The sequence below is a fragment of the Desmodus rotundus genome, chromosome X, assembly GCF_022682495.2.
Source record: "Desmodus rotundus isolate HL8 chromosome X, HLdesRot8A.1, whole genome shotgun sequence".
NCBI classification, from domain to species: domain Eukaryota; kingdom Metazoa; phylum Chordata; class Mammalia; order Chiroptera; family Phyllostomidae; genus Desmodus; species Desmodus rotundus.
Window position 1 is genome coordinate 3313645 of NC_071400.1, and position 14301 is coordinate 3327945.

Genomic DNA, 14301 nt, shown 5'->3' on the forward strand with positions numbered 1-14301 from the left:
TATTGCTTGATTTATTTTAAGGGACTGACTGAGCCCAGAGCACTCATGATAATTCCAACCCTTTACTAAATCTGTAAAATGCAAATTTGATCAGTCCATGGCTGAAGTTTGGTATGTGCTATCTCCCCATGGGTTATTTTGATGGGCTCCCACCCAACAAAGTCAGTATATATTAGAACCGGTATGCTAGAAAGCCTCAAGGACTTCCAACATTTTTTTATATTTTCATCTAATTATGTAAGGATCACCTTATACATTTTTTATGTGCCCAAGGCATGAAACATCTCTAGTCACCAAACCAGGCATCAAGCTAAGATGAACAAAGGACTGTACTTCTGCTTTGCTCCTGACTGATATAAGAGCAACACCACCAATCAGGTGTCTCTCTGCCTATTGTCAGGGCATTACCTTATACTTTAACACAGATAACATCACCAAATTTCTGTAGAAAATCTGGTCTTTTAAGTTGTCTCCTAAGGTCCACGAAGGTGAAGAAGTGACCCCAGCTTAATTTGACCTGTTTCGGGCTTTGAATCAGTCCTTAAGGCAAACCCTTAGCTTGCATTTCTTTGGTTCTCTGGCTCCTGACTATAGACACGTGTTTTTATAAGAGAAAAAATCATAAAAGCACTCTAGTTTTATACCACCGAGACCTCTATTATGACATCTCTATTGCCACCTCCTGGAATGGGGCAGCCCTCCCTCAGCTAGATAACTAGTTGAACATCACCAGCAGCTTGAGGACAAAATCCTTTTCAGCAGCAGAGCAGGCTATTCTCATAGGGTATGGACCAGTAAGCAGCCCATTCAGTTCTAATACTGAAAGGCTGTTGCCTATACTGCAACTAGACCTGAGCTATGTAGCTGGGTGGGGTATCTAAGCCTCTGTCACATTGGGAGGGCTGATGAGGCAAATGCTTGGTGGAGATAAAACAAAGAGAGCGGTCCAGATAGTGAATGAGTAAGGCATACATCATCTCCAGAGTTTGGAGTAATGCTATGGCTCTAGAAGAAAGGCAGATTAGGCAAGGAGGTGAGAATGAGGAAATAGAAGTTGAGGGCAAATACCGAGCAATGAATATTGCTTTTTGCTCATTGTTAGACCTTAGAGTGACCTCTGGGTAAGTCTGAATAATGGTGGGACAGTCATGGAGCTGGGATTCTCTGATGTTTCTGTCCTTTTGCGGTGGTTGAATCTATCCTCAGCTACCAGGGTCTGGGTGACTTAGTCCCTTTCTTAAGCCTTAGTCCCAGGCTTAAGAGTCTTTGGGAAGACCAAATGGAATGTTCATGTGCAAGGTTCATGATATAAATCAAGTAAGGAAAAATCCATTTTGGTGCGGTCATTGTCTCAACCCTTATTATTTCAGTTCAGCATGGCCACATATATAAGTTTCTTTTAAGGAATCAGAAAAGGAATATGTGAAATAACATTTCTAAGAGGCACGGTCACTTGCTTCTATTAATAATTACTACTTGCAAAGCCTGGAAGTGCTTAAGATGTTCATATTTTTTGAACGATTGACTGGCTCCTTTATTTATACATATAAGAAAAAAGCCAAGTGGGGAGAGGAAATCATCTGTTGCTGCAGAAACGTGAAAGTCACATTTTTGGCACTGTTCCCTGGTTGATGTCATTCTGGGGAATGTGCTGCTAAAGGCCATGATTTTCCAGGGGGAAGAGATATATATATTTTTTTTTCATAGCAGGCTGTTTGTGGGCACTTATTGCCCCCTCTGAAGTCAGGCCCAAATCAAGCCAGGCCTTTTTCTGCCTAGTTTGGCGGTACCCGGTCAAGCCTGCTTTGAAGCACGAGTCCAAAATCTTTACTGGTCACTTTCCCCAGCCACTCCCTGCCTATACCTTCTGAATCTTTTCTTTAGGGGCCTCTCAGCCGCTTGGCCTTTTCACAAGCTGCTGGAAAGGTTGGTTTTCCCCTGCTATGTGGAAGCACTAAGGGCTGCCAGGGGTGTGTGTGTGTAGGGGCCCTCCCTGAGCTGACTCCTGAGGTAGACCACAGTACACTGTGGGTTGGGGCTTGGACTCAGATGTTCTCACTGCCCTCTTAATACCTAAATGGACCCAACGCTTAATGGGCTACAGACTCTACTGCCATATGGTAGTAGTCTTATACCTATCCCACTCTCCTTTGCCCATCCTGGTCTTCATGCTCCTATCTAGAACTGCACAGAGACCCTTTAAAAACCATTGGTCATGGTGCAGAGGACTTTACTTGGGTCCATATGGCATAAAAGAAGAGATCTTCGCATCATGAAATTGGCTAGAACTTTACTGAGGGCCACATATAGTTGGGCCAGGATTCTCACTATTTCCCCCACCCCCTCAGCACATATGCAGACACTTGAACTTCAGGATCATTCCCGCCTCCATGCCTTTACTCTCACTTTACTGAACACCTGTTTCACCATATGCCTTGCACAAAAGTGTCTCATTGTCATTACTGGCTCACTATTTCACTCTTACCCAGTTTAGGCCTCTCTCCTTAGTTTTTAATGCCCCCTAACACTGGACTCCAGCTTTTATCTCCTGTTCCCCAACACTTGTTCTTTACTGTATTTATAGCCATTTATTCATTTCATAAATAAAATACTAATTCAGAATGATTCATGCATCAATGAAGGTATTTGTATAAAGCATAGTGATGGTCCAAAAGGGGCTGTGATCAGGTCTGCTTTGGAGAGTCAGAGAAGGCCTCACAAATGAGATGGTGCTTAAAGCTGATTCTCTATGGTTCAGAAGGAGTCCAACAGGAATAATAGGGTTCAGTGAGAAGGACAGTTTACTAGATACTGACAGGGCCCTGATCCTTCTCTTAGGAATGCTGGCTAGAGCTTTTCTCACAGTCTCATTATCCTTGTATCATCCTATAAGCAACCTGAGGCCAACCACATTAAGAGGTCAAGCTCAGAGAAAGGAGTTCAGTGTAGAATCATATCTTATATAGTGTTAACACTAGGGTATAGTTCCTTAGATAATGTCTAGTTCAATTTATTTATTTTACTGATGAGGAATCTGAAACCCTAAAAGGTACAGGGACCTACCCAAGGCCACACAGCTGGTTAGTGACAGAGGTAGAACTAGAGGTAGGGCTCCTGGACTCTTACTACCAGGGATCTCTACAAGATTGCTTTGTGGCCTTAACATCTCCCAGTTGCCTGTTTGATCTGCTCTTGTGAGAGCTTCCATCAGCCTCAGTTCATTTAGGGGTGGTCCCTTTGAAGTCTGGGCAGCAATGTTTGTTGCCACTAGCTCCCTATGCAGCTTTAGGAAAATTAAATTCCTTCTATGGGCAATAGTTTTTAGTTTCCCGATCTTAAAATGATGGAGGGTTAACTAATATATATTTTTATATATCTAAGCCTTATTGAGAGGAGCACACAGCTGGTAGTTCATACAGGAGCTTCACTTTTTTGACTATGTGCTGGAATGGAGTACCAGAATCTGAATGGGTCTGACTCAAAAGTGGTGAAAAAATGGTGGAGACAGATCCTGAAGGCTTTTTACCAGTTTAGAAACATGCATACTTCAAGTGTATAGTTCTTATTTTTAATGTGATAAAACCGATACCTGAGATGGGAGTAGGAGAAGTTCTTATAGAAGGTTAGTGAGGATCTGAACTTAAAAACCATGTCTTCTGACTCCAAGTCCAGTACTTTCCACAAACCTATACTACCTCATTGAGCTGGTTGTGTCCCATGCAGGACAATTAAAAAAAAAAAAAAAACCCTAATAGCTAAGTTGCAAGGTGGGTGAAAGTGTTTGCAGCAGGACGTTATGAAGGGAGAGATTCCAGAGCTTTGAGGGTAGAGGAGGGTACAGTTACCTCCTCAGACTCCATTTGGGGATATTGGACATTTCCTTGGGCCTGAGCTCCAACATATACAGGGGCTCAGGGCCTGGTTATCCCCACTTTCCTCTCTTCTAACTGCTTCCTATTAGTACAATCTCTCCTCTCATCTCCTCTCACTACCATCACTAGCCCACTATCTTCTAGTTCGAAACAGAGATCATCAATCTCTGGGTTAATTTACCTCCATTTGTATTACCCTTCATAGTAACTTTCAGAGGAGCAAAACATCTCATAAACCACTTTTGCATTTGCTTTTGATTTCATGCTATTAGGAATTAATTGATTTTGTGCTCTCCCAGAATACTCTGGTAGAAAAAAAAAGTTAAAATCTAGCTTCTTCCTTTTTGGAAAAGGACTTGGCTTATGGTATATAGGCAATGTCTCACTCATTACTATACTTACCAACACCTTTTGTTCTTTGGGTTGGTTCAAGTCATCTGCAAATTACTGGTGCTTGTCTCTTCTGGGTGGAGCAGGTGTTCTTGAAAGATGGGGAGATCAGGAGTTTAGTTCTGGACATGTTGAATTTGAGAGGTCTATTCAGTACCTGAATGGAGATGTTACATAGGCAATTGGATTTATGAGTCTATAATTTGAGAAATAGTTGTGGTTGGAGATAGAATTTGGGAGTTGTCAGCAAGCTGATAATGTTTTAAGCCATCAAAATTGATGAAATAAATTAGGGAGTAATTGTAGATAGAAAACAGGGTTCCATGAAAGTTCTCAGGCAACAGTTAATCAAAATTGATGAAATAAATTAGGGAGTAATTGTAGATAGAAAACAGGGTTCCATGAAAGTTCTCAGGCAACAGTTAATCAAGGAGCTGGGAAGCACTTGAAGCTCATCTCCAGGGAGAAGCAGCTCTGTTTCGCGCCCCCGAAATTGGTATTATTTGATTTCTAAGTGTGGTACAGTAGAGAGTGAGGCCACTGGTTCATTTTATACCTTGGGTAAGTCACCCACATGTTCTGCACCTCAGTTTTGTCATCTGTACAATGAAAGGGTTGGATGAGATGATGTGATGTTCTGGAATGGTTTATCATTTCTACTAATAGAATCAACAAAGGCCTGCTAATATGTGCTTTCTGTTTGGATGACAAGCATGTGAAGGCACTTTGTAAAGTGACAAGCCCTATGCAAAAAATAACTGACATGGAAGATTCCAAGATGGCTGCAGAATAGGTGGAAGCTACACTCAACTTCCCTGTGCCAAACTGAATTTACAGCTAAATTATAGAGTAAGCATCCTGAATAACCAACTGAAGGCTAGCTGAACTGGAGTATTATAACCAAGGATTTACAGAAGAAGCCACATAAAGACTGAACAGAAGGACAAAGATGAGGGAAGGGCTGGACCCTGCATTCACGTGTGGTGGCTGAGAAGCTGGAGGGATATCTCAGGCTGCAAAATTCCCTTCCCCCAAGAGCAAAGAGTCTCAACACCATGAAGGGATTCCCAACCCAGAGCACCAGAGATGGGAAGAGGAGCCTGCATACCATCTGGTGGTGAAAGTCAGTGGGGATTCAGTCAATCTGGTGAGAAGGGAGTCGGCTAGAGACCCAGATGCCATCTTCAGAGGGTTGAGCACTCCAATTGTTACACCAGCCCGGGGATTACACTGCATCGGTCCCCCAACTACTGGTGACAGCACTCTGCTGTGCTGGGGTTCTGCAGAGGGTTCTGCTGGCTGCACCCACCAGGGACCTTAGGGGTCCTCTTTTTCTGCAGAAACTCTTGGTGGAGACACAGACAGTGATTGAACTGTGTAGCTTTGGAAAAGGGACCATTCTTGCCCACATTGAGCACACCACTGGTGCCCCCCAATCTTGTGACCCACTTCATCTGCCCTTCCACTCCCTGTGACCCCACTTTTGTGAGTTTAGTTCAGTCTCTCAGGGGGATCAGGGTGTCACACAAAGCTGGAACTTTTGGAGCATGTCTCTGTGGAGGCTTTTGTCCAGTTATCAGGTTGTGTAGCTACATTGTGAGAGTACCTACCACTTTTATCTCACCTGTGAGCTCACCTTGTGCTATTCCTCCAAAAGGTGATTCATTTGACCTGTCATTCTGACAGCTGGGGGCACCGCCTGCTGAGCTCAGTCTCATGGGGGGATCTGAGGGCTTCTTGGAGCTGGGGTCTTTGATGCACACAACCCTCAGAGGCTATTGCATGGGAAGGCAAAGAAGTGCCTACTCCCGTTCTACAGGCTTGCCAGCACCAGCCCCCCTGGGAGACTGGATTGGCCCGCCCAATTGCTGGCAGCCTTGCTCTGCTGAGCTCAGCTCCATAGGGGAAGAGGAGTGCCACTCGGAGCTGGGACATTTGGAGGACTGTCTCCCTCAAAGGCTTTTTCCTGGGACTGGGATGAAGTGCCGGCTCCCCTCCTGCAGCCTTGGCCAGCACCACCCCCAATGAGAACTTCTTCTTTTTTTTTTTTTTTTAAGATTTTTATTTATTTATTGTAGACAGAAGGGAAGGGAGGGAGAAAGACAGGGAGAGAAACATCAATGTGTGGTTGCCTCTCACATGCCCCCCACCAGGGACCTGACCTGGCCTGCAGCCCAGGCATATGCCTTGCCTGGGAATCAAACCAGCAACCCTTTGGTTTGCAGGCTGGCACTCAATCCACTGAGCCACACTAGCCAGGGCAGAATCTCTTTTGATCTGTCTTCCCAAGTCCTGGTGGCTCCTTCCTGCTGAGCTTGCTCCTGCAGAGGGGTGGCTGGCTGCACCCAATTTGAACCTGTGGTGTGCTGCTTCTGGGGGAGCTAGACTTGGAGACTCTGGCTCCAAGAGAATGAGTGGAATGGCTCTGGAGTCAGGGACACTTTCCCCTCACACAGTGCCTGTCCACATGACCCTCAAGTAGGGGACCCACTAATCTTGTCCTTCTGATGCCAGTCACACCTCCATACCAAGCTTGTGACCTGTGGAAGGGTCTGTGGGTCGTGGCCAGCCCAGGAATACTCTACAGTTTTTTTTCAGGAGGCTCTGGAGGAAGACCAGGCAACCCCAGGGGGAGGTAAGGTAGCCAAGGTAAGGCAGAGGAGAGCCTCAGGGGGCCTCTGACCTTTTATGCACTGTCCCTAGGTCTAAGCTAGAGGAAGTCAACCCTTATTCACAGATTGCCCCCCCCCACCAAGACCCAGTAGACAAAACCACAAACAGTGAATATTGTGGTAGCTTCAGACAGGTAGCCCAAGGCTGGTTATATACAATGGCTGACATTGACCTGTACATGAACTCCATCTAAGTTGACCCAGAACCAAAACAACCAGTAAAGGGCTAAGACCACATCAGATCTCTACTCAACTAGCCACACAAGTGGCACACCAAAAGGGGGATTCCAGCAGGCACCAGACCCTGCTGGGAACAACTCTACTTCAGGGAGCAGCCCCTGCAGTGATTGAGGTTAATCCTTATAGTTGGCCAGCCTGAAGGCTTAATTCCACCCATAAAAGGGTCAACAACATTCAAGATTCAACTGCAACAGGAGGGTACACATAACCCACAACAAACATTTTTGGAGCACTGAGCCCACGTGGTCTTAAAGATAGCACCACTGAGCCCAACAAGACACCTACATCATAAAGCCATTATTAAAAGTTTGGGAGACATAGAAGATTTACTTAATAAACAACAAAAAAAATGGGGAGACAAAGAAAAATCTCTCAAATGAAAGAATTTAAAACCACAATGTGAACCCTGGCTGGTGTGGCTCAGATGGTTGGAGTGTCATCCTATAACCAAAAGCTTGCAGTTTTGATTCATGGTCAGGGTACACATCTAGGTTGCGGGTTCAATACTCTGTCTGGTACATAACATCTTTAGTCCAGGTACATACAGGAGGCAACCAATCGATGTTTCTTACATTAATGTTTCTCTTTCTACTTTCCTCAAAAGCAATGAAAAAATGTCCTCAGGTGGGTATAAAACAATAAAAATATAAAAAATAAAACCACAATGTGATATCACCTCATACCTGTGAGAATGGCTTTCAGCAATAAACTAACAAACAACAAGTGCTGGTGAGGATGCAGAGAAAAGGGAACCCTCGTGCACTGTTGGTGGGAAAGCAGACTGGTGCAGTCACTGTGGAAAGCAGTATGGAGTAACCTCGAAAATTAAAAAATGGAACTGCCTTATGACCAAGTGATTCAACTTCTGGGAATATATCAGAAGAAACCTGAAAAACTAATTTAAAAGAATATATGCACCCCTATGTTCATAGCAGTATTATTTACAATCGCCAAGATTTGGAAGCAGCCCAAGTGTCCATCAGTGGATGAGTGGATAAAAAAGCTGTGGTGCATTTACTCAATGCAAAAGGGATTAGCAAGAAATACTCATATTGATGAAAAGCAAGGACCTACAACCAAGACTACTCTATCCAGCAAGGTTATCATTTAAAATTGAAGGTAAAATGAACAGCTTCCCAGACAGAAAAAGCTAAAGGAGTTTATTACCACCAAACCAGGATTGTGACAAAATTTAAAAGGCCTGCTTTAAAAAGAAGAGAAAACATTTATAAAAGACACATGGACATGGACAGGGGAGACATGGATTGCCTGTGAGCTGAGGGGACTGGGTGAAGGGGGCAAAAGGGAAAAATTGGGGCAACTGAAATAGAATAAACAATAAAAGTGAAGAAAAAAGAGAAATAGAAGAACATAGGTATAAAGAATAAAATCTCAATAAATAAGTACTTATCAATAATAACCTTAAATGTAAGTGAATTAAATGCTTCAATCAAAGACATAAGGTAACTGAATGGATAGGAAAACATGACCTATATATGTGCTGTCTACAAGAGACCCACCTCAGAACAAAAGATACACACAGACTAAAAGTGAAAGTATATAAAAAAATATTCCATGCAAATGGGGTAGCAGTACTTACATCAGACAAAGTAGACTTTAAAACAAAGGCCATAACAAGAGACAAAGATGGTCACTACATTAATACCAAAGGGATCGATCCAACAAGAGTATATAACCCTTGTAAATATATATGCACCACCCAACATTGGAGCACCTACATATATAAAGAAAGTCTTGTGGACACTAAGGGAGAGATTGACAGTAATACAGTCATAGTAGAGGATTTTAACACTCCAATGTCATCAATGAATGGATCTTTCAGATAAAAATATCAACAAGACAAAAGTGACCTTAAATAGCACACTGGATTGGATGGATTTAATTGATATTTACAAGACATTTCATCCCAAATCAGCAGAATATACATTCTTTTCAAGTGCACATGTAACATTCCTAAAGACAAACTGTATGGTAGGATGCAAAATAATTCTTAATAAATTCAAAGGATTAAAATCATACCAAGGATCCTCTCTGACCACAATGACATGAAACTAGAAATCAATTACAATAAAAAGCTGAAAAACCTTCAAACACAATGAGACTAAATAAAGAGTTATTAAAGACTAATGGATTGACAGGGAAATCAAGAAAGAAATCAAAAGTTACCTGGAGACAAGTGAAAATTAACATGCAATAATCCAAAATATATGGGGACACAGCAAAAACAGTCCTGAGACAGAAGTTCATGGCATTATAGGTCCACCTCAAGAAGTAAGAAAAATCTCAAAAAAAAATCTAACTCTACACCTAAAAGAACTAGAAAAATAACAACAAACAAAATTCAGAGAAAGTAGATGGAAAGATTAAAGCAGAAATATGACAAGGTCTGTCCAGAAAATATCCAGTCATGTAGTATGAAAAATAGAGACATTTATTGAAGAAGATATAAGATACAAGAAACGCTGTACATAGGACAATGATGACTCAGTCCCCTTCAAAGTAGGCACCTTGGGACCTCACATAGTTCTCCCAACTGCAACACGATGTTCCTTCTGCTCTGGTAGCAGAAGCCATGGAACAAATTTTGCCATGACACATTTCATACCAAGATCCTGCATCAAAATCTTGGACATAATAGTTTTTGGAATCCCCAGGTCAGCTTCTAGTTCTTGCACTGTCACTGATCTTTATCGATTGCAGCCCATACACGTTCAACATTCTCAGGTGTTCTGCTTGTTGCAGGCCTTCCAGACCATGGATCACTTTCAACAGATTCTTGACCATCTTTGAACTGTTTGTGCCACACTTCTCTTAGTGCTGCATTCATTGCATTGTCCCTAAAAGCCTTCTGAATCATCCAAATAGTTTCTGTGGAGGAATGTTCAAGCTTAATGCAAAATTTTATGCAGATTCATTGCTCTACACGCTCAGTCATTTTGAATGCGACAGCCACACAGTACACGTGCTCACTCAATGGCATCTGCTGGCACCACTGACTAGTACAGTGAAGTCGTCATTGTTCATGCATGCACATTCCAGTCCACTCTCCTTGGCTGCCAGGTTACATTGATGTCGTGCAAACCATTCTCATTACATTAACAATGGCTGCACTTTTTCTGGACAGACCTCATAAATGACATAGAGACTGAAAAAACCCCAAAATATCAGTGAAACCAAGAGCTGGTTCTTTGAAAAGATATATAAGATTGACAACCTTTAACCAGACTTATGGAGAAAATAAGAGAGATGGCCCAAAGAAGTAAAATCAGAAATGAAAGATGAGAATAACAACTGACACCACAAAAGTACAAAGGATTGTAAGAAAATACTATCAACAAGTATATGTCAACAAACTGGACAGACTGGGTAAAAGGGATAAATTCCTAGACATGCACAATCTTCCAAAACGGAATCAGGAAGAATCTGAGAATCTGAATAGACAGACTACAACTAATGAAATTGAAGCAGTAATCAAAAAATTCCCAGGAAACAAAGTCCTGGACTAGATGGCTTCACGGGCAAATTTTACCAAAGTTTCAAATAAGAACTAGTACCTGTCCTTCTCAAACTATTCCAAAAAATGCAAGAGAAGGGAAGACTCCCCAGCTTATTTATTTATTTATTTATTTATTTATTTATTTATTTATTGAGAGAGAGGGGAAGGGAATGAGAAAGAGAGGGAGAGAAACATTGATGTGTGTGAGATACATCGATTGGTTGCCTCTTGCATACCCCCAACAGGAGACCCAGCCCTCACCCCAGGCATATGCCCTGACTGGGAATTGAACCGGTGAGCTTTTGATTTGCTGGCTGGCACTCAGTCCACTGACCCACACCAGCCAGGGCTCCCCAGCTCATTTTATGAGTCCAATGTTATTCTAATTTCAAAACCAGATAAAGATGCTAAAAGAAAGAAAAATATAGGCCAAATTCCCTGATGAACATAGACGCTAAAATCCTTGACAAAATATTAGCAAACCAAATATAGCAATGCATCAGAAAGTTCATACACCATGATCAAGTGGGATTTATTCTGGGAATACAAGGTTGGTGTAACATTCACAAATCAATAAATATGGTACACCACATAAACAAAATGAAAGATAGAAACCACATGATCATATAATAGATGCAGAAAAGGCATTTGATAAAATCCAGCACCCATTCATGATAAAAACTTTTGGCAAAGTGGAAATAGGGGGATCATACTTCAACACAATAAAGGTCATATATGACAAATCCAAAACAAACATCATACTCATTGGGCAAAAACTAAGAGCATTTTTCTTAAGATTGGGAAAAAGATAGAGATCTCTCTTTACCACTCAATTGGAAACAAAACAGCGATGACCCTAGACCACACTTATTCAACATATACTGGAAGTCCTAGCCACAGTAATCAGACTAGAAGAAAAAATAAAAGGCATCCAAATTGGAAAGAAGTAAAACTGTCATTATCCGCAGATGACATGATACTATATGTAGAAAACCCTAAAGAATCCACCAAGAACTAGACCTAATAAATGAATTTGGCAAATTAGCAGGGTACAAAATTAATATTCAGAAATCGGTGGCATTTTATACACCAATAATGAACTAAGACAAAGAGAAACTAAGAAAACAATCCCATTTACTATTGTTAGAAAAATAAGGTACCTAGGAGTAAATTTAACCTAGGAGGTAGGAGACCTGCACTAGGAAAAATATAAAATACTGAAGAAAGAAACTGAAGAAGACAAAAGTAAGTGGAAGCATATACTGTGTTCATGGATTGGAAGAATTAACCTCATTAAAATGTTCATACTACTGAAAACAATATATAAATTCAACACAATTCCTATTAAAATACCAATGACATACCTCACAGATCTAGAACAAATATTCCAAAAATTTATATGGTACCACAGAAGACCCTGAGTAGCCTCAATAATCTTGAGAAAGAAGAACAAAGTTGGAGGAATCACACTATCTGATATCAAACTATACTACAAGGTCATTGTAATCAAAACAGCCTGGTATTGGCACAAGAACAGGCACATAGATCAATGGAACACAATAAAGAGCACAAGAATAAACCCACACCTTTATAGTTGATTAATATTTGATAAATATTTGGCAAGAGCATACAGAGGAGTAAAAATAGTCTCTTCAATAAGTGGTGTTGGGAAAATTGACAGATACATGCAAGAAAATTAAACTAGACCACCATCTTATATCATACACCAGAATAAACCCAAAATGCATAAAAGACTTAAATGTAAGTCATGAAACAATGAAAATCCTAGAAGAATACATAGGTAGTAAAATCTTAGACATTTCTCGTAGCAATATTTTTGCTTATATGTCTTCTAGGACAAGGGAAACAAAAGAAAAAAAAAAACAAATGGTCTACATCAAAGTAAAAAATTTTTGCACAGCAAAAGAAGCCATCAACAAAATGAAGAGGATATGAGAGAGTGGCAGAACATATTTACTAATGATACATCAGACAAGGGTTTAATCTCCAAAATGTATAAAGAACTTATACAACTCAACACCAGGAAGACAAACAATCCAATTTAATAATGGACAAAAGACCTGAATAGACAATTCTCCAAAAATGACATACAGATGGCCAACAGACATATGAAAAAATGCTCAAGGTCACTATTCATCAGAAAAATGCAAACTGAAAGCACAATGAGGTATCACCTCATCCCTGCCAGACTGGCCACCATCAATAAATCAACAAGCAACAAGTGCTGGCAAGGATGTGGAGAAAAGGGAACCCTCAGGCACTGTTGGTGGGAATGCAGATTGGTGTAGCCACTTTGGAAAACAGTATGGAATTTCCTGAAAAAATTAAAAATGGAACTGCCTTTTCACCCAGTGATCCCACTTCTGGGAATATATTCTAAAAATCCCAGAACACAAATTAGAAACATATGTACCCCTATGTTCATACAGCATTATTTACAATAGCCAAGACTTGGAACCAGCCCAAGTGCCCAGTGAGTGGAAAAAAGCTGTGATACATTTACACAGTGGAATACTACTCATCCATAATAAAGAAGGAACTCTTGCAACAGCATGGATGCACCTGGAGATTATTATGCTAAGTGAAATAAGCCAGTTAGTGAAAGACAAATACCATATGATTTTAATGACATGTGGAATCTAATGAACAAAATATACTGATGCACAAAATAGAAACAGAGTCATGGATACATGGAACAGATTGATAGCTGTCAGAGTGGAAGGGGATTGAGGGGCTGGGTGAAAGAAGTTGAAGGGATTAAGCAAAAAACCATAAATTTAACATAGACATAGACAACAGTGTTGTGTAGCCAGAGGGAAAGGTAGTGGTAGGTTGACCAAGGGGGAATAAATGGGAATGGAAAGAGACTTTGCCTTGGTTGATGAGTTGTGCACTTGAAACAAGTATGATTTTATTAACCGATGTCACCCCAATAAATTGAATAAAAATAATAATCGACAATGTTATGGTTATGTTCCCTTTTCTGAGATGTTGATGTGTAACGATCATTATGTGTAACGACCTGGGGAGTCAGCACACCTAGGTTTCTCTTTTAGCTTTGGCTGAGTCATTATGTGACTTTGAATATGACCCTTACCTCCTCTGGTCCTCATATTTGTCATCTATACAATGAGGGGCTTTGTTTTGTTCTAGTTATTTTCATTATTTTTGAAGGTGAACAAAGTCATTTAAAGATGAAATCAGTTTAGCTGTTCTGAGAAAGCAGGTTGAGTAGGGACTGAGGCTCAGATCACCTCAGAGGCATTCCTTGAGCCACTTTGAGGGCTCTAAGACACCAAGGAATGAGCTCCCAAGGCCTTTTCAATTCTGATGTTCTGTAATTTAAGGGTTCCCTTGCCATCAGTATGAAGTTCAGAGGTCAGCAAACTTTTCTGTAAACAGTTAGATAGTGTTTTTAGCTTTGTAAGCCACTATGGTTTCTGTCTTTCCCTCATCTTCATACCTTCCTCCTCCTCCTCCTCCTCTTCTTTTACTCCTCTCACTTCTTCTTCTTCCCCTCTTAAAATGTAAAAAGGTATTCTTAGCTCATGTTCTGTTCAAAAACAAGCCATGGACAAAATCCAACTCA

The 14301-nt window shown here is 41.0% G+C and overlaps 1 pseudogene; it reads right to left on the minus strand.

Moving 5' to 3' along the window:
• Nucleotides 1-260: 260 nt before the first annotated feature.
• Nucleotides 261-404, minus strand: LOC112317966 (small nucleolar RNA SNORA48; annotated as a pseudogene).
• Nucleotides 405-14301: the final 13897 nt, after the last annotated feature.